This window comes from Drosophila rhopaloa, unplaced genomic scaffold (genome assembly GCF_018152115.1).
Source record: "Drosophila rhopaloa isolate 14029-0021.01 unplaced genomic scaffold, ASM1815211v1 contig_155, whole genome shotgun sequence".
Classification (NCBI taxonomy): domain Eukaryota; kingdom Metazoa; phylum Arthropoda; class Insecta; order Diptera; family Drosophilidae; genus Drosophila; species Drosophila rhopaloa.
Genome location: NW_025335034.1, coordinates 13,118,765 through 13,143,195, shown reverse-complemented (window position 1 = coordinate 13,143,195; position 24,431 = coordinate 13,118,765). Strand labels below are relative to the sequence as shown.

Below are 24,431 nucleotides of genomic sequence, written 5' to 3'. Positions count from 1 at the left end.
GTTTTTACGCTGTATAGGTAATTCCTGAGATTCTATAAGGCCTATACAATTGCCAACAACTCTCTTTCGTTTCGCGAGAACACTCTTAAGCTCTTAAGCTTCTCTTTTTTGATTGTCCTGGCCTTACTTTTCCATTCTATCCTTTTAGGATTTCAGTTATAGATTTTGCAATAGATGCAAAGTCTTTAATAAAATACCCAAAGAAACTTGCTAATCAAGGGAATGATCTAACATTAAATAGTGTGGCTGGTTGCTCGTAGTTACGAATTACTTCTACTTTGTTAGGGCATGTTCTTAAGCTTCCTTGTGTAACTACGAAACATAAATACTCTACGCTTTCTTTAAAGAAATTAGATTTTTCACGCGAAACCCTCATGTTGGCCTCATATAATTTGTCCAAGACCCATGCTATGTGTTTCACATGATCGTTCATATTTTTTGAAAAAATAATTACGTCATCGACGTAAATATAGCATTTCCCTATTTGTTCACTGAGCTCATCATCGATGGCTCTCTGAAAAAAGCTGGGTGCATTCTTTAATCCAATGGGCAGTTTGCAAAATTCATATTTCCCATTTCCTACTCTCCCGTTTTCTCTCTGTCGTTTTCGGCGAGTAGTATCTGGCAAAAACCAGACTTCAAACCTAATGTGGAAAAGTATTTTGCCATCCCTAAATTTGCCAGGATAAAAACTACATTCGGGATAGGGTATTTGTCGTCTATCGTCTTTAAGTTATGTTTTCTGAAGTCTATTACTAGGCGTTTTTTTGTGTTCCCCTGCTCATCGGTCCCTTTTTTATCTATAACCCAAACAGGGTTATTATACGGAGGCCGAGATGGTCGGATTATGGCGTCTCGTAACATGGCTTTTGTTTCTGTATTTACAAAGTCGGACACCCACGGGTATGGATACGATTTCGAATATATTGGGTCTTTTTCTTCATCTACTTTGTTGGTTTTGAGTTTGTTGTCTAAAGCGAGATGAGCTATCGACGTCCATTCTCTGTACTGGATCCTGTCTGAGTCGCTGTCAGGCAATAGTATGGGCCGTTTTCGCACCAATCCCTAGGAATAAGAGCGACCAGTGCAGCAGTAAGTATTTCTTCTGTTTTTTGTCCGCCTGCGCTATCGAGTGACTTTTCCTGTGATGCCACGTACGGAAAGAATAACAAAATTAAAAAACACATGATATGAATGTTTTCAAAATTATTTTTTTTTTTACATAGACCAATTACAAATTTTAAAATTATATAAATTTATTTACTAATTATTTCACTTTACATTACTTATATTAAATTAAAATTATCTATTCACGAAAATTTTTTATTCAATTGGATTCAATTAATTTATTATAAGCATATTTATTTTATTAAATTAATCTTATGAAATGTGCATGAGATTAATGTTATAAAATAACTAAAACCATAAGCACAATTACCAAAAACTTAAAAGTATATTTAATTTTTAAGATATGAAAACTTATTATTTTTATATCGAAGAAGTGACCATAAATTCAAGTGTACACTATCAAATTTTTCTGCATTAAATAATCGATGTTTAATAGGTATATTATGTTTTATAGTTCATGTTAAATTACATCATAAAAAACTCAACCATTACATGTTTCTTTTACATACTTTATACAACTTAAAGTGACACAGCCATAGAAAATGGTTTGTAATGGTAACAAGATCAAGGCTGAGTGGGTTCTAAGGTGACGCTCTTGATAGACAGCGAAAAGCGGCGTGTTTTTTATTTGCTTAGATTCCAAAAGTAGTCTCGATTCAACAGCTCACATGTTAGGTATTAGTTTCTGTCAACGGGTAAGCTTAAGATCACACGTAAAACTTTAAGTTTATTTGGCAACAATGCATAAAGTAATCGGTTTTAATACACATTCGTTTTCTTGATATGAGCCAAACAGTTGGCTGTATGTGTTACAAACAAAAAATACAATTATTTGGCAAGTAAATGTGCGAAATTTACGTATTTACTTCACAGTATAAGGCAATGAGTGGGGTCTTTCGGTTATTGCTTGCAATCTTAAGTGTGTGTACAATGTCTAAGTGTCACTGAAGATATGTAACTATAGCTACACAGTTAATTATTATAAATGTATGTATGAATGCCCAATAAATATAAAGTTAATCAAGTTTATGACGCTCGTAAATCAGACGCTGACATATATCCAATATGTACCATAGCAAATATTGTATCAAGTTTGTTAAACTTAAAGACTTTTTCGTATCTTATAAAAACTTAATTGTAGAACCGGACAATTTAGCCTAAAGGTGTTATATATCTGCCAAACTGACCGCCCGATTATACACAGTTTAAATGCATTGTAAAAACATACAACTTTTCAAATCGCGAATTCATCTGTCTATTTTGATTAACTTTGCAGGCTTTTTATTGACTGCATTGATTATCTTTATAAGCTATGATTATTAAGAGCGGTATAAAAAATTAGAACTAATTAAAATTAATTCTAAATATTTATAATTATGGCAGGCAATTGCGGGCAATTTCTTTTTCTAAAGCATATATTGCCACCCACGAACACATAAAAAAGGGTTAAAAAGAGCAAATTCTTAAAAATATAGGAAAATCATATAAAGCTAACATCTACAAACACATTTGATAGGTTCTCATTTTGGCATCTAAAGCCTAGTACTCAGATCGATAAACGAGTCCGCTAGCGTAAAAGCTTTAATCTTTCCAGTATGCCGCTGTACAAAGAAATTAAGAATCAATACAATTTAAATTTAACAGTTGTTTTTTTAATTTACTTATAATTATATAATATATATGCACTAAAATGTTTAACTCCCCCTTATACATAAAATCAAATCCAATTTTTTGTCAAGCATAAAGCCATTGAGATGAATAATTGAGCTATGATTTTATGGTACTTCGCTGAAGCCCGCTCAGCCCAATTACTTGAACGCTCAACTTTTCTACATTTTTCTCCAAAACTATCAACTTTTGCTAGATTTACAACTTTTGCTTAATTTTGATAAAGGTTTTATTTGGGAGATCAAGACTAGCAACAAAAATAAAAACGGTATTGTGGTGTATTTTCCAAGAAACCCTCCACGTCGCTAAGTTGAAATCAGGGCCCTAAACAGAAAATTATCGGAGGTTGGGCCTTTTCGGAAGTTAATCCAAGGATCGCATTACCAAATCAAGTCGCAGGGAATTCCGTAAGGACGTGGAGAGTAAACAGTCTTAATACGTTCCCTCTTACACACAAACCGAAAAAGAGAAGGAAGTTAACTTGAAATTGAGGTTTCCAGTCAATAAAATGGATAATAACAAAAAATTAAATACAATTTAAACATTAGCATGTTTTTCGCAGCTTTTGATTTATCCTCTACTGTTGCCGAATTGCTGGTAATACCGAAAAAAAAGCTTATGAAATGTTCAATTGCCTCTACTTAAACTGCCATTAGTTATAGCAGTCTAGACCCAAGGATTAATCTTAACTTTCATAATTGATGTTTTGACTGCCAATTCTTGATTTATAAAATCCTGTTGGATTTCCTCATAAATATGAGTTTATCCTCCTATCTTTTTTTCCGTTGCTTTCTAGCATATGCAGCCGTTGTTGCAGATACACCGCCTGTGTAAAAGGGCATTAGTCGCACGTTTTTATGAGAAATAATTGTCCATACAAACTTAAACCTTTATAGACCAGGCATCTTAATTTAACGAAAAAATATGAAAAGGTTGCGTTTGGGAGGTAACCGTTCCTCCAGGAAGATATTTTTATAAAATATCTTTTTATAAAATATCTTTAAGCCAATAATTAAGAGGTTAAAAAAAGTTTATCAATAAAAAAATAATAATAATTTAATATGTAAAAATATAAATTTTAAAAATACAGGCCAATCACACGTATTATTTTTACCATTTAAAATGTAAAATTGATATTGTAAAATGGAATTTTCGATCTGCAAAAATTCTCTCAAATTGAAAAAGACAGGAATGGAGGCATTCAAACATATCAAAGTGGAAAGCCAAGTATTATGACCAAGTTAATACAAAATTTCATCAAATCAAGTATTATTTCTAATCCTAATTGTTTTTTTTATGCGTATATGTTTAAAAACTTCGTAACTATCGTATGGCAGCTATATGATATACTCATCCTCTCCTTTCCGATTTATATAACATCTGAAATAGGCTTTTAGGGTCCAGAAAGCTTTAAAGCTGAAAGACTAGTTTGCGAAGAAATGGACTAAATACTTTATAAGGTCGAAAATGGTTACTTTACTACTACATTTACACTTAGTATAAAATTTACAAAGAAGTAAATAAATTTGTAGTGATTAATATGTAATTATTAAAATTAAAGTAATCTATTAAGATACAAATGTTTCCATTGCTTTCATTGGCTATAAGAATCGATTAAAAAAAGTTGTATTATTGTCTAATAGAAATTTTAATTTTGGATTGGCAGAACGAAATAACTTCTTTAGATAATTTCATTCTATTATATTGGATTGAAATCATAAGGACTCATCATATTGCACTGTCCTTTAAATAATACTTTATTTTAAATTTGAAGGTCAAAAAGAATATTAGCATATAATAACAGGTGCTATTAAATTTGTTGTAAATGTTTTTTTCTCCTTAAAATTAAAAAATGCATCTAAAAAGTCATATTTATAATTGTTCCATTTTATTCAACTTTTAATAAGAGTGCATAGTAAGAGGCAATTTTTCGATAGTCTTACCATACGTTATTTGATAAATAAAAAACTGCTTTGCATATAATTAATGATATCGTATCATAGACTTACATATGTATATATTTTTATCATAATTGTAAGGGTATATAAGCTTCGACTTTAAGTACTTGGCGCTCTCGTAAAAAAAACACTTATAATTAGAATTGAGAAAAACAAAAACAATCACATTTAATGTTGTTTTCACAATTATTCATTATTATTATAGAACATCTAAACCTGACTTGCAGAAGACAAAGTTCATTATCACGGCAATTGAAAATGTATGTGATTGGAATATTAACGTACACTACGTTTGTTGGCGGATTGATTACTGTTGCTACGTCAAGTGATGTGACAAAGCAGGAAAAATTATTCAGGTATTTAGTAATGCGTTTGCACAACCTTCATAGTAATGCGTTTAGCTTTTTCTTTCAACTGCGCAATAAAAAAGTTGTTGAGTAGCATTTGGCTTTAAAAAGCTTCGCTGCGCTTTAGTTAAGCACTTGATTTTTGATAAATTCTGACATTGTTTTGATATAAATCAAATATTTGTCGCTTTTTTATAATTTTCTCCCAGATAAAATTTATTTAGTAGCAATGGCTACAAAAGTATTTAAATTCTTAGCTCAGTTTTTTGTCATGACATACAAAAATCAATACCTAGCTTTATAAGAAGGTTTCAAATTATTTTACCTGGGTGATGTAAAAAGTATTTCCACTCGGCAACACAATGATAACATTTTCTTTTAAAAAGCGGCTTGTAATTAAAAACATAAAAAAATTGGTAGCCCCAAAAACGAACTGAGCTCAAAATTTTCCCCAAAAGCCGGAAAGATTTGGATCAAATTTATGACCTTCCCAAATTTTCATTCTTGAACTGATTTTAATGGCAAACCTAACTACTTGACCTTAAATTTCATTTGGTACCTAAGGGACCAGGGCTTAACCATATGTATTTATCTTAGCTCTTTTCAAAAAGATGTTTTGTCTAATTTAACTAATCAATATAATATAATATAACATAATATACATACTATACATTTTAATAATGCATACTAAGACAAAGAAAATTTCGACAACGATAAATAGAACAAGAAAGGAAGCCAACTTTGACAAGCCGAAGTTTATATACCCTAGCAGTTGTTACAAATCTACTACATTTCGATTTCTATGCCTATATTACTAAAAACAATAAGCTATATCGATTTGCTCTGCATTTTGCCATCGTTTCTATGGCAGCTATATGATATTGTTGTCCGATTGTCCGAAATTAAAACCGTAATTCCATAATATTTAAATAATACCAAATCCCTAAGAACAAACAAAAATAATTAAAGACAACAAAGTTATCATTTTTTTGAATTTCTTTTTACGATTGTTTCTACACTTATAGCAAAATGAACCCGAAATTTTAGAAATTCGCCCTAAAGCTTTATTTTTTCTAAATCCAAGAAAAGATTTCTATTTTCAAGGAATTTTTTTCTCAACACAAGAAAACTTTTCTTAAATCAAGAAAGTGTTTCTCAAATGTAGAAATTGTCGCCATAAACTAAACTCACCCTAAATCCAAGAAAGAATTTCTATATTTTAGTAAAAATGGTACTTATTTTTATAAATTTTTTTCTTCAAATTAGAAATTCTGCCCTAAAAAATAGAAAAATTTTCTCAAATTAACCTTAAAAATTCGATAACCCTAAAAAATAGAAACGCTTTCTTAAATATAGAAATATTTTTTAAAAAATAGAAATTAATCCCAAAATATAGAAATATTTTCTATAACATAGGAAACATTTTCTAAAATGACCATAAAATTGTTCTAACCCTGTCTGAGTAGCCTAGGGGTTAGAACGTCTGACCAGAAATCTAAGCACTGCAAGTTCAATTTCAGCTGCCGACATCTTTCTTTTTTCTTTTTTTTTTACTTGTGTTATAAACACAGATGAAAAGTAATGCTTAGAACGACTAAAGGTTTTACCCTTTATGGAAAAGTAATAAAAATATTTTTTGTCATATGAAATATCATCTTAGAAAATTTATTTTAAATATTTCGACTTTCTCAGTTGCGACTTAACGAGTTCTAAAAACTTTTTTAAACTAATATTCTTCGCAAACGCCCCATCATATAGACTTTGATTTGCCATGCGCTCCTCGCGCGCTACCGTGGCTCCATTCAATGTCCTTGAACTCACGCGCGGGAGACCTGGGTTTGAATCCCACCGACGGACGAATAAAATTAAAAGTTTTTTCGGATAAGATACTTATCGGATTTTACTAGTAAGAACTGAAATAAATCATAATTGTACTAATTTTTCTCTCTTCCCCACAGAATTACAGTTGAAATCGATATTGGCAATTCATTAGTGCAATACTAATACAAACTTTGTGACTTTTCTGAATGAAAAGCGAAGTGCTTAAATCATATATGTACATATATATACACATACATAAATATACATAAGTCCATAAATCCTGAATGAAAAATTACATCATGATGAATGTAGGCACATTTTTTCTAATTTTTAGAAAAAATACCCTAAAATGTATGGCTAGATGCCCTACTTTTAGGAAATATTTTTCTATTTTTTAGAAAAGTTTTTCTTGTTTTTAGGGCTCTTTGCCTTAAATTTTAGAAAGGAACGCCCTTAGTTTTAGAAAAATTTACCCTACAATTTATGGTGCGATGCCTTTAAAGTCAAAAATAAGGCGAATTTCTGGTTTTTAGGGTTAATTTTGGTATGAGTATATGGGAGCGATATGATATAGTCGCCCGATCCGGCTCGTTCCGACTAATATACTACCTGCAATAGAAAGACAACTTTTGGGAAAGTTTCAAGCAGATAGCTTTAAAACTGAGGGTCTAGTTTGCGTAAAAAACGGACGGACGGACGGACAGACGGACATGGCCAGATCGACTCTCTTGGTGATGCTGATCAAGAATACATATACCTTATAGGGTCGGAAATGTCCCCTTCACTGCGTGGTAAGCATTTGATTGTAATTATAATACCCTCTGCAAGGGTATACAAATTAGCATCCAGCGCAAAATCGGCATAGCTTCATTGTTTTTAGTAATATAGGCAATGAAATCGAAATGTAGTCTTTTTGTAATAACTGCAAGAGTATTTAAACGTCGGCTTCCTTTGCTTCCTTTCTTGTTTTGTATTAATTTTAATTTGTACAGTTAAAATCTAACTGTTAAACAAAATCAAATTTCAAAGTTAAATTTAACGAAATGAAAGTTGGCTTCGGAAAGCCGAAAATTTAATACAAATTCAATCATACCGAAAATTATTTTTATAAAAAATGTGTTTCTTAAAAAAAAAAACGCTTACGACCGGCATTTCTGTTTTTTTTTGCTATTATTTTTTATAATACGATTTTTATCTTATAAATATTATAATGTTGTATATTTAGTTACTCTACTGATTTTTAGTTTTATGGCCCTCCTTGTTGTCCCTCTTATCTCTTATTAAGCACAAAAACACTAAGATATGTAAGATACGCATAATTCTTCAAAAGAAAACCCGATTTATTTTGTTACTTCTTTAGGAATGATCAGTGCACACTTTTGCTAAAACGCGCAGAAATCTTTACAATAATAAATTAGGTTAATTTGTTCAATCCACTTGAACCAAAGCAACGATTATGAGAAAATATATGCGACAACAGAGAACGTCAACAACAACAACAAAATTAATAGATACGGCGACAGCGATGGAACGGCGTATATATATAATATAATCAATTTTTGTTCAGCACTTAGTCTTAAATAAAACTTAGTAACTGTCGCTCGAGCAGGTACCTGGTAAAAGTCTGTGTTTAAGTTTCGCGTTTCGCGTAGATCTTTGAAAAAAATCACGACCGAAAAAATCGTCACCGAAACAAGGAAGTACTACAACAAAGTGGCGGCCGAAAAATGCTTAATACTTAGTACTAAAAAAACTTGTTCCTGGCGGACCATTTAAAAGATAAAAAATTTTAATTTAACAACCAAAAAGACTGATAAAGATTTAGTGTACAGACCCAAACGCAATAAAAGACGAATCATCAGGGAGAAGTCGAGGAAAAAATAAAAAGTGTTTTAGAAGCTAACCTAAGTAGTGAACGAAGATTTTCCAAAAATATATTTCAATCAATTATGTGTAAGCTAGCGAAAAATCTTAAGGAACTAGATATATTACCTGACACTCTGATTACTTAGAGACTTTTCAGGAATATTAATCTTAGAAGAAAAGCATAGAAAGTGTTTTAAAAAATAACGGGGCCAAAATATTAGGGGATTCTTTTGTAAAATTACTGGACAAGCGGACGCAGTTTTAGAATCATATAGCGCATTTTGTGTAAAACGAGTCTTAAAAACATTGTAATACCAACTATATGCCCATACAGGGAAAAGGTCTTAAAGGCGGCCTAGCTCGACTGCTAGCGATAAAAAAATTGCAAGGAATAAGGCACGCCCTTCATTCATGCTGTTTGTTTGAGAACTCTAGGAAGAGCCAGACACCAAAAATCCCATATGTAGGAAAAAAAAAATTCTCTTTATAGCATCACCATCCCAACGACCCCTGCCAAAAGCTACACTTATGGGGGACGATGCGTGCGCGACATATCAATTAATATGAACAAACCGAAAAATAACGAGCTTTCAGAGAAAGGATAAGACAATGCCAAGACAATTTCATATTCAGACCGAATAAGAATCAGCCTGACTAAGAGCAAGATGAAAGTGTATTAGAACATTAATATAATTTTAATTTTTAGAATAAATCTTTTCTCGTTCAAAAACAGATCAGTTGCTGCAGGTTGGCTGCCCTACAGAAGAGAAGTGGCAATATAAGAGAAGTAGCCAAAATGAGCAGACGGAAGTTGTCGTGAATCAATTCCGGAATATACGAAAAAGAAGTCGAAAAAGTCGATATATGTCGCGGAGAATTAAGTTGTACCAATTTTGTAAACTCATATTTAACATATATAAAATATAAACAATAAAACTTTATTACATTTGGGGGCTCAACCAAACTTAAAAATTCTGAAGAGAGGAGGCATAGAGAAAAAACGGAAAACATAAGAAGGAGAACGTAATTCAATACACAACTGTACTTTCGAAAACTCCAACGCAATGGCCGAGATGAACAACAGAAGCTTGCAACAAATTATACAGTTGCTCACCCTTAAAATTGAAGCTGATGAAATAAACCAAAGATCTCAGAATGAACCTAAACTTACAGCAGAAAATTTTTCGCAAATAGTTCCAAGCTTCGACGGAGAAACAATACCAGTGGAGCAGTGGTTCACAAACTTTGAACAAAATGCAGTAGCATATGAATTGAGTGAGAAGCAGAAATAATTGCAAGCACGCTGAAAAATGACGAAAATGGCAAAACTTTTCCTCAAATCAGTTTTGGTCAGCACTTATGATCAGTTGAAACGTGTTCTAACGGCGGAATTTAAACGCGTCCTTCGGAGCGTCGATATTCATGCAAAGTTGGCCGAGAGAATGAAAAAAGAGACGAGAACTTTCATAAATATGTACTCAACATGAAGAAGATCGCAGTAATGGGACAACTAGACGAGCAATCTGTGATCGGATATATAGTGGACGGATTGGACATCAAAAAGGAATATAAGTTTAATATGTACGATTGTCGATCGTATCAAGAATTGAAAGAACAATCTTACGTGTATGAACGCAAGTATGGAAGTGGGGGAGAGGAACGACACTACAATAAAGGTCCAAAAATCGTGTACGGTGAGAAAAAAGTTTCTCGTTGCTTAAATTGCGGATCAACCCAAAACATGAAAAAGGATTGCAATACAGAGACAAAATGCTTTAAATGTGATGGTGTCGGACATATTTCTACAAACTGTCCACAGGCCGTAAGGAAAGTGAACGTCATCAAGAATAAACAGCGCTGCAACGACGTCTTGGAAATCGCGACTGTATACGTCGATGGAAACGAAGCAGAGCAACTGTTCCTGGTTGTACCTGATGGAAACATGGAAAACGATGTTTTACTTGGGTTCGATTTCGCTTCACAATTTAGTGTGTCTCTTAACGGAGAAGGATTCACGTTCCAGAAGGCATCAGCTCGGCCATACACCGCTGAAAAATACGAGCTAAGTAGTTGACCCAAAACCTGATATTGATGTTCCCCTACAGTTTAAATAATTGAGGAGTACAAACCGTTAGCTCTGCCCTCTATCAGTCCAGTTCAGATGAAGTCGTTCTGCCATCAGAAAAGCCGTTACTCTCCTCCACAATGAGATGCGATCAATGATCAGATTGATGTTCAGATGTTCAAGTTTAAGACTCGTGAAAAAACAACAATTAATCAGCTCAAATACATTTTATCTACGAAGCTAGTCTTACTTTTGTGCTGCAGAGAGAAGTCTTCAGAAGCAGATGAGAAACACATGAGCCACAGCTACATTCTGGAGGTAAAAGCCGCATATCTCGCTGTTAATAAATTTCGTCACTACCTCCTGGGAATGCCATTTAAACTTGTCACAGATTGTGCTGCATTTACGATGACAGTCTAGAAAACAGATGTACCACGCGAAGTAGCGCAATGGATACTGTATTTACAGGACTTTAATTTTCAAGTCGAACATCGCTCAGCAGATAGGATGAAACACGTTGACGGACTCAGCCGCTATCCTCAGGATATTTACACGATCACTTCGGAAATTTCCGCTCGCATCAAGGTCGCCCAGCAGAAGGATGAATTTATTGGCACGGTTTTGGAAATTCTAAAATCTCGTATCCAAAAAGACTTAAAACTTAAGGGAGGTATTTTGTTTAAGCACGTTGACAGGAACGACCTGTTGGTAGTGCCAAAAACGTTGGAACATAAAATTTTTTCCGATGCGCATAATATGGGACACTTCTCACTGCGAAAAACGTTGCACTCGCTGCGCAAACAATTTTGGATCTCACATATGGAGAACAAGGTCGCTCAAGTTATAAAATCTTGCATTAAGTGCATTATAGCCAACAAAAAATTGGAAAAGCAGCTTTATTGCATAGAAAAAGGGGACTGTCCACTACACCCACTGCACATAGATCACTTGGGACCTATGGATGCAACGAGCAAGCAGAACAAATACATTTTCGCATTAGTTAATGCCTTTGCAAATTTGTCTGGCTGTTTACAACGAAGACTACAAACAGCGATGAAGTTCTTAAAAGACTTAAGGATTGGTCAGCTGTTTTTGGATACCCATCCCGCATCGTCAGCGACAGAGGAGTAGTTTTCACATCTCAAGAAAATCGAAACGAAAATTATTATTAATAATTGAGACCGCCGAAAAGTGAAAAGACTTTGGCTTGGCTGCTGCAAAATTTAGGGGAAGAGAGAACACAAGATTGGCCGATTCGATATTCAAAATTCAACCCCAGGAGAGCAGTTTTGTGAGAGCCTTTGCAGGCCCGCTGAATCCGATCTTAGCATAGATAACGCTGAACATAACGCTTGAAATAACGCTGTTGGGCTCTCTTAAGCTGTTACTTATGTGTATCTTAACATAAACTTCATGATTAGCGTTCTGCGCTTCAACATTCCGGCCACCTTGAAGGACCTGTCTTCAATATAATGGGAGCCAGCTTCGGAATAGGATGCTTAAATACGCCTGTTGCGGTCTTGCTTGCTGTTGCTGCCACCATGCTGATGACCCTGCCGGTAATCCAACGCTGGGGTGGAGTGTTGTCCTCGTGTATGATTACCAAGGCTCCGACCTCCAGATTGGGCGATGTAGTTTGTCACTTGGTTTTGCGCTGAAGGCTGTGGACATATTCCTTGGACCACGCCTGCCAGAACAGATGTCTGAGCGTGGATAGCAGTTTTTTTTGACTCATTTTCATACAGAAATTTCGGACCTTCGAACCATGGACTCAGTCAATTCACTTACATCGCAGCCACGGAACGCAATGTCTGCTGGATTAAACTGCGAAGGGACATGTCGCAAGGATATATTTTCTGATAGCTCTTGAATTGTGGCTACCCTGATTGAAACAAAAACGGCAAGTGACGAAGGTTGAGACTTTATCCAATGTAATGTTATTTCTGAGTCTGTCCAGAAATATACACTCTCTATTTCACATTTGTCAAGAACTTGTTTGACGTAGGACCGAAATTGTGCCAAAAAATGTGGCGGCGCATAATTCAAGCCTTGGTATGGTTTTTGTTTTTAGAGAAGCCACTCTCGATTTCGCTGCTAGCAATGGACAATGAGCCTGACCGTTTTCGATTGCTCGAATGTAAATGCATCATCCGTAAGCTTGGCTGGATGCATCTACGGCTGAGCAACAACTGGCAAACGTGTACCTAGGAATGGTGACTGCGTGAAGATTAAGTAGATTCTTCCTTAACCTTTCTTAACTCGTATTAGAGAGCTGCACGGCTGCACTCAAATTTTAGTACTCTCTCAATACTCTTGAGTTGTGTACTCTTATTTGAGCACAACGCATTCAGCTGATCGAGTTCGCATCGCACTGTATTCTCATTTAAGCGCAATTTTGAGTATTCGTATGAAATGGCATTGAATGAATGTGTGTGCAAAACGGAATGAATGAATGAATGAAGCATAGAATTGACTGAATACTCAGAATACAATTTGTGCGCCGCTTATTACGAGAGAGAGAGAGAGAAAGAGAGAGAGAGCGTTTTCTGATGCCAGAAACTTAATTTCTGAAAAACGCTGCAGTGTATCAAAAAATCCAGAAAGCATAAATAAAATTATGTTTCTACATTCTAATATAAATAATATTTAATAAGGAAAAATTAATAATTAGTTTTTAAGCGAAATATAAATACTAATACTAATTTTGTGCTAAGTAAGATAAAATTAATGATTTTAGGCTTGGCAAAGAGTCGGTAGTAGAAATAATGTGGTATAGTCTATTATAGTCGTTACACAGTACTCTAAACGGTTCATGCATATCAAAGTTAGATCTACAAATATTTAATGTAAGAGGAACATAGTTCCTGGTAATTCTATTAGGCACGGAGAAGCTTATGCGACCCAGTAACTCGGGACTCTCCACATCCCCGTGAATAAGTTTATAGATAAAAGTTGTGCCAAGCATCGTTCTACGGTTTACTAAGGATGGTAGATTAATTAGGAGAAGTCTACTAGAGTAGGATGGTAAAATAAGGCTTGCATTCCAGTTAAGGCCCCGTAGAGCAAATAATAAAAAGTTCTTTTGCACAGACTCTATCCGGTCTATATGTACACCATACTGAGGACTCCAAACTGCAGAACAGTACTCCAGGATTGGACGGACTAGTGAAATAAACAGAGTCTTTGTAACATAGGGATCATCGAATTCCTTTGACCACCTTTTAATAAATCCAAGTACTCCCCTGGCTTTATTCACCATAGAAGTAATATGGTCACAAAACTTAAGTTTAGGGTCAAGGAGCACGCCAAGGTCATCAACATGCGTAATTCTAGACAACGCGCAACCACCCAGCGTATACGTTGCATATTGTGGGTTCACCCGAAAAAATGTCATTACTTTGCACTTAGCGCTATTTAAATCCAAAAGATTTTCACAACACCATGTTTGCAAAGCGTTTAGGTCAGATTGTAAGTCTGAACTTCTAGAAATTTCGTTATAAGGACACGCGACTTTGTCAAGACTGGAGGGAGATCGTTTATAAATAAAGTAAAAAGAAGTGGGCCAAGGTGGCTTCCTTGTGGGACGCCTGAAGTAACTCGGATCAAATCAAAAATTGAGTTTTTAAAGAGGACTCGTTGAGTCCTACCACTCAGATAGCTTTAGATCCATGTTAGAAGATCACATGGAAACCCCAATAAGTCTAGATTTAATACAAGAAGCGAGTGATTTACTGAATCAAAAGCTTTACTAAAATCAGTGTAAACTACGTCAGTCTGCATGTTCTTTCTAAAGCCATTATTACAAAAGACGTTAGCTCCAAGAGGCTTGTCGTCGTAGATCTTCGCCTTATAAATCCATGTTGACATGGAGATATAATCGATCTACAAAGATGTTGCAAATGGGGTGTACTAGTGTTTTCGATTACTTGTATTGCATTTATTTCCTTTCTTGTAAAGGGGATAACAAATGACTCCTTCCAAATAAGTGGGAAATGAGATGTTTTTAAAGACAAGGTAAACAATTTGTACAAAGGTCTACACAGAGTTTCAGCACAGTACCTTAGCACGCAGCCTGGAACTCCGTCCGGACCCGGTGAATAGACAGGCTTAACTTTATGGAGATCCAAAAGAAGGGAGCTTTCGCTTAACCTCGGACAAAAAATCAAGTTCGACTTGGGTATGGCATTTGACTCCACCTCCCCGTCTGGACTGACGATCAAGCCTATAAATTGTGTACTTACCCGGGAGAATTTCGGAGCTAAGAATATCCGGCCTTAACCAGGTCTCTGTACATACCATAATATTATATGGGAAGGAAAAACTATCCGAATACAATTTAGTCAGCTTACTAAGTAAGCCTCTTGTATTCTGATAGCAAAGAAGAAAAGAGGAGGCTAGTTTTTTGGGACAGAAGAGGATGTGCAGGGCGCTGGGGATGGTTCTTTAATGGTATTTTCCATTTTCCCTGAACTATTCTTTTTTCTTTAAGCTTCGTACTCTTTTACAAATATGCCCTCGGGCCAGAAACTGGTGGAACACACAGATGCAAAAAGAACACAAGGAATACCAATCTTAAATGATGATACTTTCCTAGCATAAGAAAATTTAAATTGTTCGACCTTCAAATCATCAACTTGGATTTTGTTACGGATATAAGCCGTAATATCCAATGATGAGAGGTCTGGGGCGAGCCGTGAAACAAATACATGTTTTAGCTGGGGCACCCGAACACAAGTAACCGTTTTTGGTACAACACATGCAACCCTTTTTGGTACTACAGAATTTGTATCTGTACTACCAGTATCGGCCGGTAATCCGGACGTTAAGTCTACATGAGGTGTTGGGGCCACTACTTTATTTTGATCGGACAGAGCGGAAGTACCTAGCGGAGTCACATCGATTTCAGCCACTTCGGATACCGAATCACTTTTTGCCCCCGATCTTAGTACCATTTGAGTGGCGCCTAAGATTGGTAGCTGAGCTGGAGTCGAATCGCGGGCAGCAGGTTGCACAGCACCTGCCATAGAATGCCCACCGACCGCGACTTTTTTGCGCTTTGGGGAATCGGGCTCAGCTAGCATGCGGCTAGTGAGCTGAGATTCAAGCGCCACGAGCTGGTCCGTATTTTTACGGCAGTTCCGGATTAATTCCGTAACGCTGCTTTTTGTGAGCCGCCTAATAGTTATTGCCTGGTTCTCGTATACAATGCATTCATCGCAGTGGTAGCGTAGGCCACTCCTCTTATCGATGGCATCACGAACCAGGCCAGAATAGCCAAGACACTCTGCGTGATAAATTTTATCACATGTATGGCAGTGAATACTTTGCTGTCCAGCCGAGATAACTTTCTTGCAATTTTTTAATGAACAGAAAGCCATTTTCGCTGACCGCGGACCACTGTGCACTATAGCGGACAAAAAAATCGAAAGCGCTCAAGAACTTTTTAATGAGAGATCAAGCAGAGCGACAGAGCGGGAGCGAAATAACTTTGATGTTAGGCACCACGAAACGATATAGAAACGAAAAGAGAGAGAGAGCGGGATTATTAACCGATTAACTCCGGTATAAAACACCTCTGAGAGATATGACCGTTGGAGTGCGTGCCGTTCCAACAGCGCTCAACGACGAAGAGAAAGACTGAAAAGAGGGGCAATGGAACACAATAACAACAAACCAGCACCGAATTAAATTATGATAAAAACTTTTTGTTTACTAAACACAAGTTAATCACGATGCACTCGCGAAGCGAACGGAAAGTTGTTAGAAAACACTTAAAGGTGTACAAACGTTAAAGAGATTTAAGTAAACCCCGGTGGTTTCAATTACAAAAACACGACCGTTCTCTGTGAAGACGCACAACTATTTCCGAAAAACTTTTTCCTTTACCCTCGACGCTTCCTCGGCTGTCACATGTTGATATCGTCGATCCAAAACCTTTACGCAATAAAACCATTTAAACAGTTCATCATAATTAAGCTCTTCCTCATACTTGGATTTGGTGTACGGATCTACCTTTGAAAGAACTATATGTATAATCACCGCATTGACAATATCTTTTCCGAAAATTGCACTTACTGTATCAATTATCAACCTCAAGGCAGACGCAGAAGGTTTTGTTTATAAAGGGATTTCAAACAGCTGCGCTAGAGTTTCAAAGAAAATTAAACACTTGTTGTCATAGACTCTCTTTAAACTCGCTCATGCCTTTTTATAATATGCATCGGAGACTTGAAGAGCTTTTATTTTTCTCAATGCCTCGTCAGAAAGGCAGGCTAACAAATGGTTAAATTTTTCAATCAGTTGCTCAAAAATTCCAATAAATTGTTTATACTCTGAATGTTTGCCGCTAAATTTTGGTAACTTCATTTTTGGCAGATTTGAATGTGAACTGCCCATGACTAAATCCTGCTGTTTATGATTTTCACCTTTACCAGCAGCTGAAATATATAATGCCTTGGTAATTACGCAATTTTCTTCTAATGCCGACCAATTCCGGTTATCTTGATCTATTATATCAATATCCGACTGCAAGGCCATGGCTTTTGCAATACATGAATTTAAAATTTTCAGTCGACATTGAATTTGAAGCGGATTAAACGAAATTGTATTCTCCTCGAAAGCTTTCCTCATTCTTGTAATATCTTCACCAACCCTATCTACCTGCGAAAATAATTTCGTTAATTGCACCGAGGAGCAGCTATCTTCCATCTCCCCTTCTGTCTCCGATGCGCTATCATTCTTTTTGGTTTTTGTAGGTGCCATTTTAATTAAAAATTATTTAATTTATTACAATATAGCTTTTTTGTGTATTTATGTAGTTATTTCTGGGTGGCTCGAATAAATTTGTTTAAGTGTAGAGCATTTGGCGTAACAAAAGAAATGAGAGACGAGAACGTAATTAAGAGAGTGCACCAACACTCGAAAGAGAAAACACAAGCAGTTGCAGTTCGTTGCACTGGCGCTTAGCGGTCTGCAAAAAATCGAGCTAAAACAAAATCGAAACGAAAAGGCAGACACAGCGAGAACTAACTGTTACTTTCCACCGGCACTGACGCTGTTACGCTTGTTAATCTCTTTCGCGAGGGCGTCACCAAAACTATGTGGTTGTTCACTGGAATTTATTTATTGATTTTTTGTTTTATTAATTTTGTATTGGTTATCTCACAATTTTTTTGGCGGTTTTTATTTGTGGTTATTGGGAATATATAGGCACGAAAATTGTTTTGCTTCCAATTATTATTATTATTTTGACCAATGCCAAGGCAATAGTTGCAACTATTATTTTTGCATCGATCAACTATTTATTTGACACGGTTACCTGGTCATCAGATGAATCCACTTCCCTCAAGTTGGCGTTGCGGTCCATAGATGTTGTTAAAGCAGTTCCGAAAGAAAGTCCAAAAAATTGCAAGTCGAAATTCGCAATGTCCGAAAAATGCCAATTGTTGGCGCCCAAATTTGCGAGTACAAAATACAAAAAAAATGCCAAAATGGCCCCGAAATTCGCAAGCAGCTAAGTGGTCTTTGAAATAAATTTAATCCATGAAGAAAATCGAAACGAAAATTATTATTAATAATTGAGACCGCCGAAAAGTGAAAAGACTTTGGCTTGGCTGCTGCAAAATTTAGGGGAAGAGAGAACACAAGACTGGCCGATTCGATATTCAAAATTCAACTCGTTTATTGTGCCCAGCAGAGCAGTTTTGTGAGAGCCTTTGCAGGCCCGCTGAATCCGATCTTAGCATAGATAACGCTGAACATAACGCTTGAAATAACGCTGTTGGGCTCTCTTAAGCTGTTACTTATGTGTATCTTAACATAAACTTCATGATTAGCGTTCTGCGCTTCAACAACATCCAATGCTTTCATGGACTTCGTAAGAGAAAATGGAATTGATCATGTCTGGACAACTACTGGTGTACATCGAGGCAACGGACAAATAGAACGTGTGAACCGATCCATTCTTTCAATCATATCCAAGTTGTCGGCTGAAGATACCTCCAAATTCCGCAGGTTCAGAGAGCAATAAACTCCCACGCCAATTGTTCGACAAAGAAGACGCCGTTCCTACTTATGTTTGGTATAAAAATGCGGAGTAAGACCAACGATAATCTGGTTGCCTTGCTAGAACAAGAGTTGCTGAACGAATTCGATACAAAGAGGACCAAAGAACTCGAGATTCAAAAAGCACAGGCGAATTATAAAAGGAATTACGACAAAAGGCGAAAAAACGAAAGCATCTACAAAAAAGGCGATTTAGTTGCAATAAAACGCATTTAGTTTGTTGCCGGGAAGAAGCTTGCGAAGAAGCTGCTCCAATTGAGGGGCTCTGACAACATGAAGATGTGGAAATATGTAAACTGAAACTATGATAATTTGTCGTCTGGGACGGACTCGAGTGGTCAGGATGACCGAATGTATGGAACAGATCAGTTGCTGCAGGTTGGCAGCCCCACAGAAGAGAAGTAGCAAAAGTGAGCAGACGCAAGTTGTCGTGAATCAAGTCTGGAATATACGAAAAATAAATCGAAAAAGTCGTTATATATCGCGGAGAATTAAGTTGTACCAATTTTGTCAAATCATATTTAACCTATATAAAATATAAACAATAAGACTGCATTACATAGATGTTAACAAACATTATCTCTCCTTGCAGTTATTACAAAACGAATACATTTCTATTTCTATCCCTATATTACTAAAAACTATTGCAGCTATGTAATATTGTTGTCCGATTTTAACAAAACAAGAAGCATAATTCTGATATCGTAAATAAATACTACAAGTATATCTCAACGAATTAGTTCGATAAATAGAAAAACAAAAAAATAACCTATCTTCTTAACCTATCAATTATTTGATTTTCCTATGGGAGCTACATATGAAAAAGATATGCGATTTTAATTTATTTAAAACCGTAATTCCATAGTATTTAAATATATACATAAAATAAATATATAAATACCAAATAAAAAAATTAATTTTAAATTTTTGTTCCGATTGTTCCTATGGGAGCTGTAAGGATTTAGTATTTAATTTGACAAAAATATGTATTGTTATTGGAAAGGAAATGAGATTTGTTTTGTTATGAGCTGGTAATACTGGCAATATGAAGAAAAGAGTTGTGAACAGTAGACGCGCTAAGGAAGATCATAATTAAAACGCAAAACGCAGAATAAAGATTGAAAACGAGAATTTTTTTTGTATTTGACTGAACATCTTTCAATTTTGTCTTATAAATTGTGTAGCGTTCTCAATTTTTAGCGCGATCTGCAATCTGTGTAAATTGGCGGAAGTTTGAAGTATAGCTGTCACGGTCCCGACGCCGTTATTGTCTGTAAGCATACTTTGAACCAAGTTTAAAAGAGACACCGATCAACGTATTTGTATGTGTTGGTAGAACAATTGCTGTCACAGACCCGACGCCGTTATTGTCTGTAGGCAATTTGTTCATTGTGAAATTCAACAAAAATCTGCGAAAGTGTGCGAAAAAGGACGCCAAGTTTGTGTATGTATGAGTACGTGTAGTCACAGAACCCGTTGCGCATTAAATTTTGGTTTGCAAGTCTGTTCGAAAATTGTCTCAGGAAGCGGAGAGCGTATTTTTGGTGACCAAAGACGGCTATGAACTGGGGCATAGCCAGGGCAAATAAAACACCCCCAACGTGTCGCTAAAAAGTCGTAATCCACTAAATAAGCCAATACAATTTAAGAAGCAAGAAGATGAGTTCCTCCGATAAGCAAGATTCTGTTGAATCTGATCAGGAAAATTTGGACGACACCATACTCGAAAATATAGATCAAGATGCAGGAGAAGATGTACATAATAAAATTGTACATCAGGGTATGTGTGATTTCGCACAAAAGAAGATAGGTAAGAGCGACAACTCCGAAATTGTGGACATGCTAGCAGCGCTCCGAGCAGACATGAAAAGTATTAAACATGATATTCGAAATGCACAGGCGAGATGTCATGGAAGAACTGGAATTGAGATTTGGTCGGCCGGAATTGCTAATTTGCGCTCAACTAATAAGAATTCGAGAATTCCCGAAGGTGCCATATAATAAGCCTGAACAGATAGTAACTTTCTCAACGAATGTTCGTGGAGTGGTTAATTTTTTATCAGCGTCCAACCACAACGAGCACTTACATAACCAATCCTATTAGAAGAACTTCTAACAAAACTTCCCACTCATTTGCAGATGGAATGGCTCAAGAGCGCAGAGAGTAAAGCCGTGTCTACTTCTATCACCAAATTTTCCTCTTGGTTGAGCTCTACTGCAAGAATAGTGGGTCGATTACCAGCAGTGGTGGATACTTTAGGAAGACAATTACCTACACGCAACTCGAAGCCAGTATTTCTCGCGAATACACACACAGTTTCAGGGACAAAAGAGAACCGTTTGTGCTTCGCATGCTTTAAAAATGAACATAGCATGCAGGTTTACAGAAACAAGCGAATTTGCGCAATTCAAGGTTGCCATAATTCACATAATGTCAGTCTGCACAATTCTACACACTCGGAACTTCCTCAACCCACGGATTTGAAGCCTTTACTCAATTGCTATCCAAACTCTACAGACGCACTTCCATACCTTTTTAAAATCATTCCAGTTAATTTGTATGGACCAAATGGAAAAATGGAAACATTCGCCATGTTTGACGACGGAAGTTCAGTAAAATTGTTGGAGGAAGTTATCGCAGACCAATTGGGCTTAAAAGGTAAACAATTTCCATTAACTCTACAGTGGTATGATAACAAAAAGTGTGTTGAAATGTCTTAAAGAGTAAGACTTGAATTAGCCGGTGTACACGCGAAAGTACATTACGACCTAAAAGGCGTACAAACTGTAAAGAATCTAGATTTACCAGAACAGTCCTAACACCTAACCGACGTACCAATCCTTGATTATACACATGTCAAGCCTGTTTTGTTAATAGTGCTCGATAACCCCACTTAGGGTTGCCGCAAAATATTGTAAAAAAAGAAACTACACAGCCAGTAGCAATCAACACAAAGCTGGGATGGTTAGCTTATGGCCCAGGACAACAAATGTCAAAAGAACGCAATGTAGAGACATTTCACTTACATTTCGTGGAAACAGAGACCAAATGGCAGGATGTAGTTACCGAGTTCGTGGAATCTGAAAATTTTGGAATGAATAATTTGCCTCCAATAGAATCCGTTGATGAAATCAGAGCAAAAAGGCTGTTGACCGAAAAAAAATTCGATTTGGAAAACATTTTGAAATAGGATTACCATGGAAGGAAAACGTAACTATGACCAATAGTTACAAGATGGCTGAAAAGAGGTTACATGAAATCGAGAGGAAAATGAACGCAAACTCAGAGTTTGCTAAAAAAATACAAATCGGAAATGGCCAAATATCTCTCAAAGGACTACGCTCGAGAACTTAGTACCTCTGAGATTAGTGACTCTTCCATTCTTGTATGGTACATACCCCATTTCGCGGTACAAACAGTACACAAGCCAGATTAAATTCGAATTGTCTTCGACGCTTAAAGGTCCTGACAACTTAAAGTCTTTAATAGCAATTCTTATGCAGTTCAGACAAAATAAAATAAAAGTGCACGAAACTGATCAACACGTACAGCGCTTTTTATGGAGAAATGGAGACTCGACTCAGCCAATTCGACATTATGCTATGACCTCCTTAATATTTGGCGCCATATGCTCACCATTTTGTGCCGATTATGTCAAGAATCGCAATGCTGAAGAGTACAGAGAGCAATTTCCAAGGGCAGCAGATGCTATTATTGAACATCATTACGTGGATGATCTCGTCATAAGTTTTACTTTAGAGGAAGAAGGCATCGAAATCTGTAAAAAAATTATCAAGGTCCATGGTTATGGTTATTTTTGTTCGAATTCCGATACATTACAGAGCGTCATGAATGGTAAAAACTTCCAAAGGCAGTCAAGTTATCTACAGAACCAATTGAGAAGTGAAAAGGTTTTGGGCATGTATTGGAATACGCAGCAAGATGTCTTTCAATTCGAAACTAAGTTTCATCGAATACCGAAGGAAGTAATAGATGGAGATCGAGTTCCAACTAAGAGAGAGCTACTAGGCATAGTGATGGCAATATTCGACCCGTTTGGCTTGATTGCGGACTATCATATATCTGCCAAAATTCTTGTACAGAATACATGGAGCTATGGTACAAATTGGGATGAGGCTATACCAACAGAGTTACATCAAAATTGGAATTACTGGCTATCAGAACTGTGTCATATGCAGCACTTCAAAATTCCGCGAGTATACTCTCCCAACTTAAGTTGTTATGAAAAATTGGAAATGCATATTTTTGTTGACGTAAGCCAGGCCGCCTTTGCAGCTGTAGCCTATTTATGTATTCTTAGTCCAACTAAAGTTGATGTTGCCTTTGTCATGGGAAAAACGCGTTTAGCTCCGAAGAAAATCCTTTCCATCCCTAGGTTGGAACTGCAAGCTGCCATTCTTGGGGTTCAATTAAAGTGCTTGATACAAGAACATCTTAAGCTACCTATAGAAAACATCTTGTTTTGGAGTGATTCCAAAACCGTACTACAGTGGATTTTTTCGAGAGCAAGAAAGTTTAAACCATTTGTCGGCCACTGAATTGCCGAGATCTTAGCCAGTACTACATCAGCGCAGTGGAACTGGGTACCATCCAACTTGAACACCGCGCACGCTGCCACTCGTTTGAGTAAACCAAAAATTTGTAACGACAGTCCTTGCTTACTTGGTCAAAGCTTCTTGAAATCGCCACGTTCAGATTGGCCACAGATGATTGACATAGCTTTAACGGAACCATTGGAAGAGGAACTTTGCGAACGCAAAATGCTGAGGTGTCAGGTAGGATTCTCAGTAATAGATTTTAATCGTTTCTCTTCTTACAGTAATCTGAAGCGTGTTGTAGCCTGGGTAATACGTGCAAAAATAATTTGGCTTAAACTTGCACCCAAGAGAGGATCTTTGACTGCCGACGAACTATCTGATGCTGAAATCGATATATGTAGACTGGTCCAGCAAGAGGCATACGCAAATGAGATCACGTCGTTACTAAACAACAAAATGCTGTCAAAGGATAGAGCAATTTATGGACTGTCGCCTTACATAGAGATAGATGGCCTGTTACACCTCGCGGGTCGAGATGAGGCATCATATCTACCAAGCTCGAGACGGCAACCTATTCTGCTTCCGAAAGATCGCAAAGTGTCCACCCTTATCATGAGACATTTTCATGTAAAATATCATCATCAAAATCAGGCGGTTATAATCAACGAAAGTCGACAAAAGTTTTGGATTCCGCATGCCAGGAAATTGCTAAACAAAGTAACGCTCCAGATGTATTATAGACCGAGGACTACCGAAAACCCCACAGATGGGTCAATTGCCACCTGATCGGCTAACACCCTACGTTAGGCCATTTACACATACAGGGGTGGATTTGTTTGGTCCACTAACCGTATCAGTCGGTCGCCGCCACGAAAAACGGTGGGCAGTTATCTTTACTTGCATGACATGCAGAGCAACTCATCTTGAACTAGCTGCAGACCTTTCAACCGATGC

The 24,431-nt window shown here is 36.5% G+C and overlaps 1 long non-coding RNA gene across 1 annotated transcript; it reads left to right on the top strand.

Moving 5' to 3' along the window:
- The first annotated feature begins 1,701 nt into the window (after nt 1-1,701).
- LOC123037313 lies at nt 1,702-9,142 on the top strand. The gene is made up of 3 exons (XR_006417433.1): nt 1,702-1,823; nt 4,960-5,110; nt 8,283-9,142. It is a non-coding gene; the product is annotated as an uncharacterized LOC123037313 (long non-coding RNA).
- Nucleotides 9,143-24,431: the final 15,289 nt, after the last annotated feature.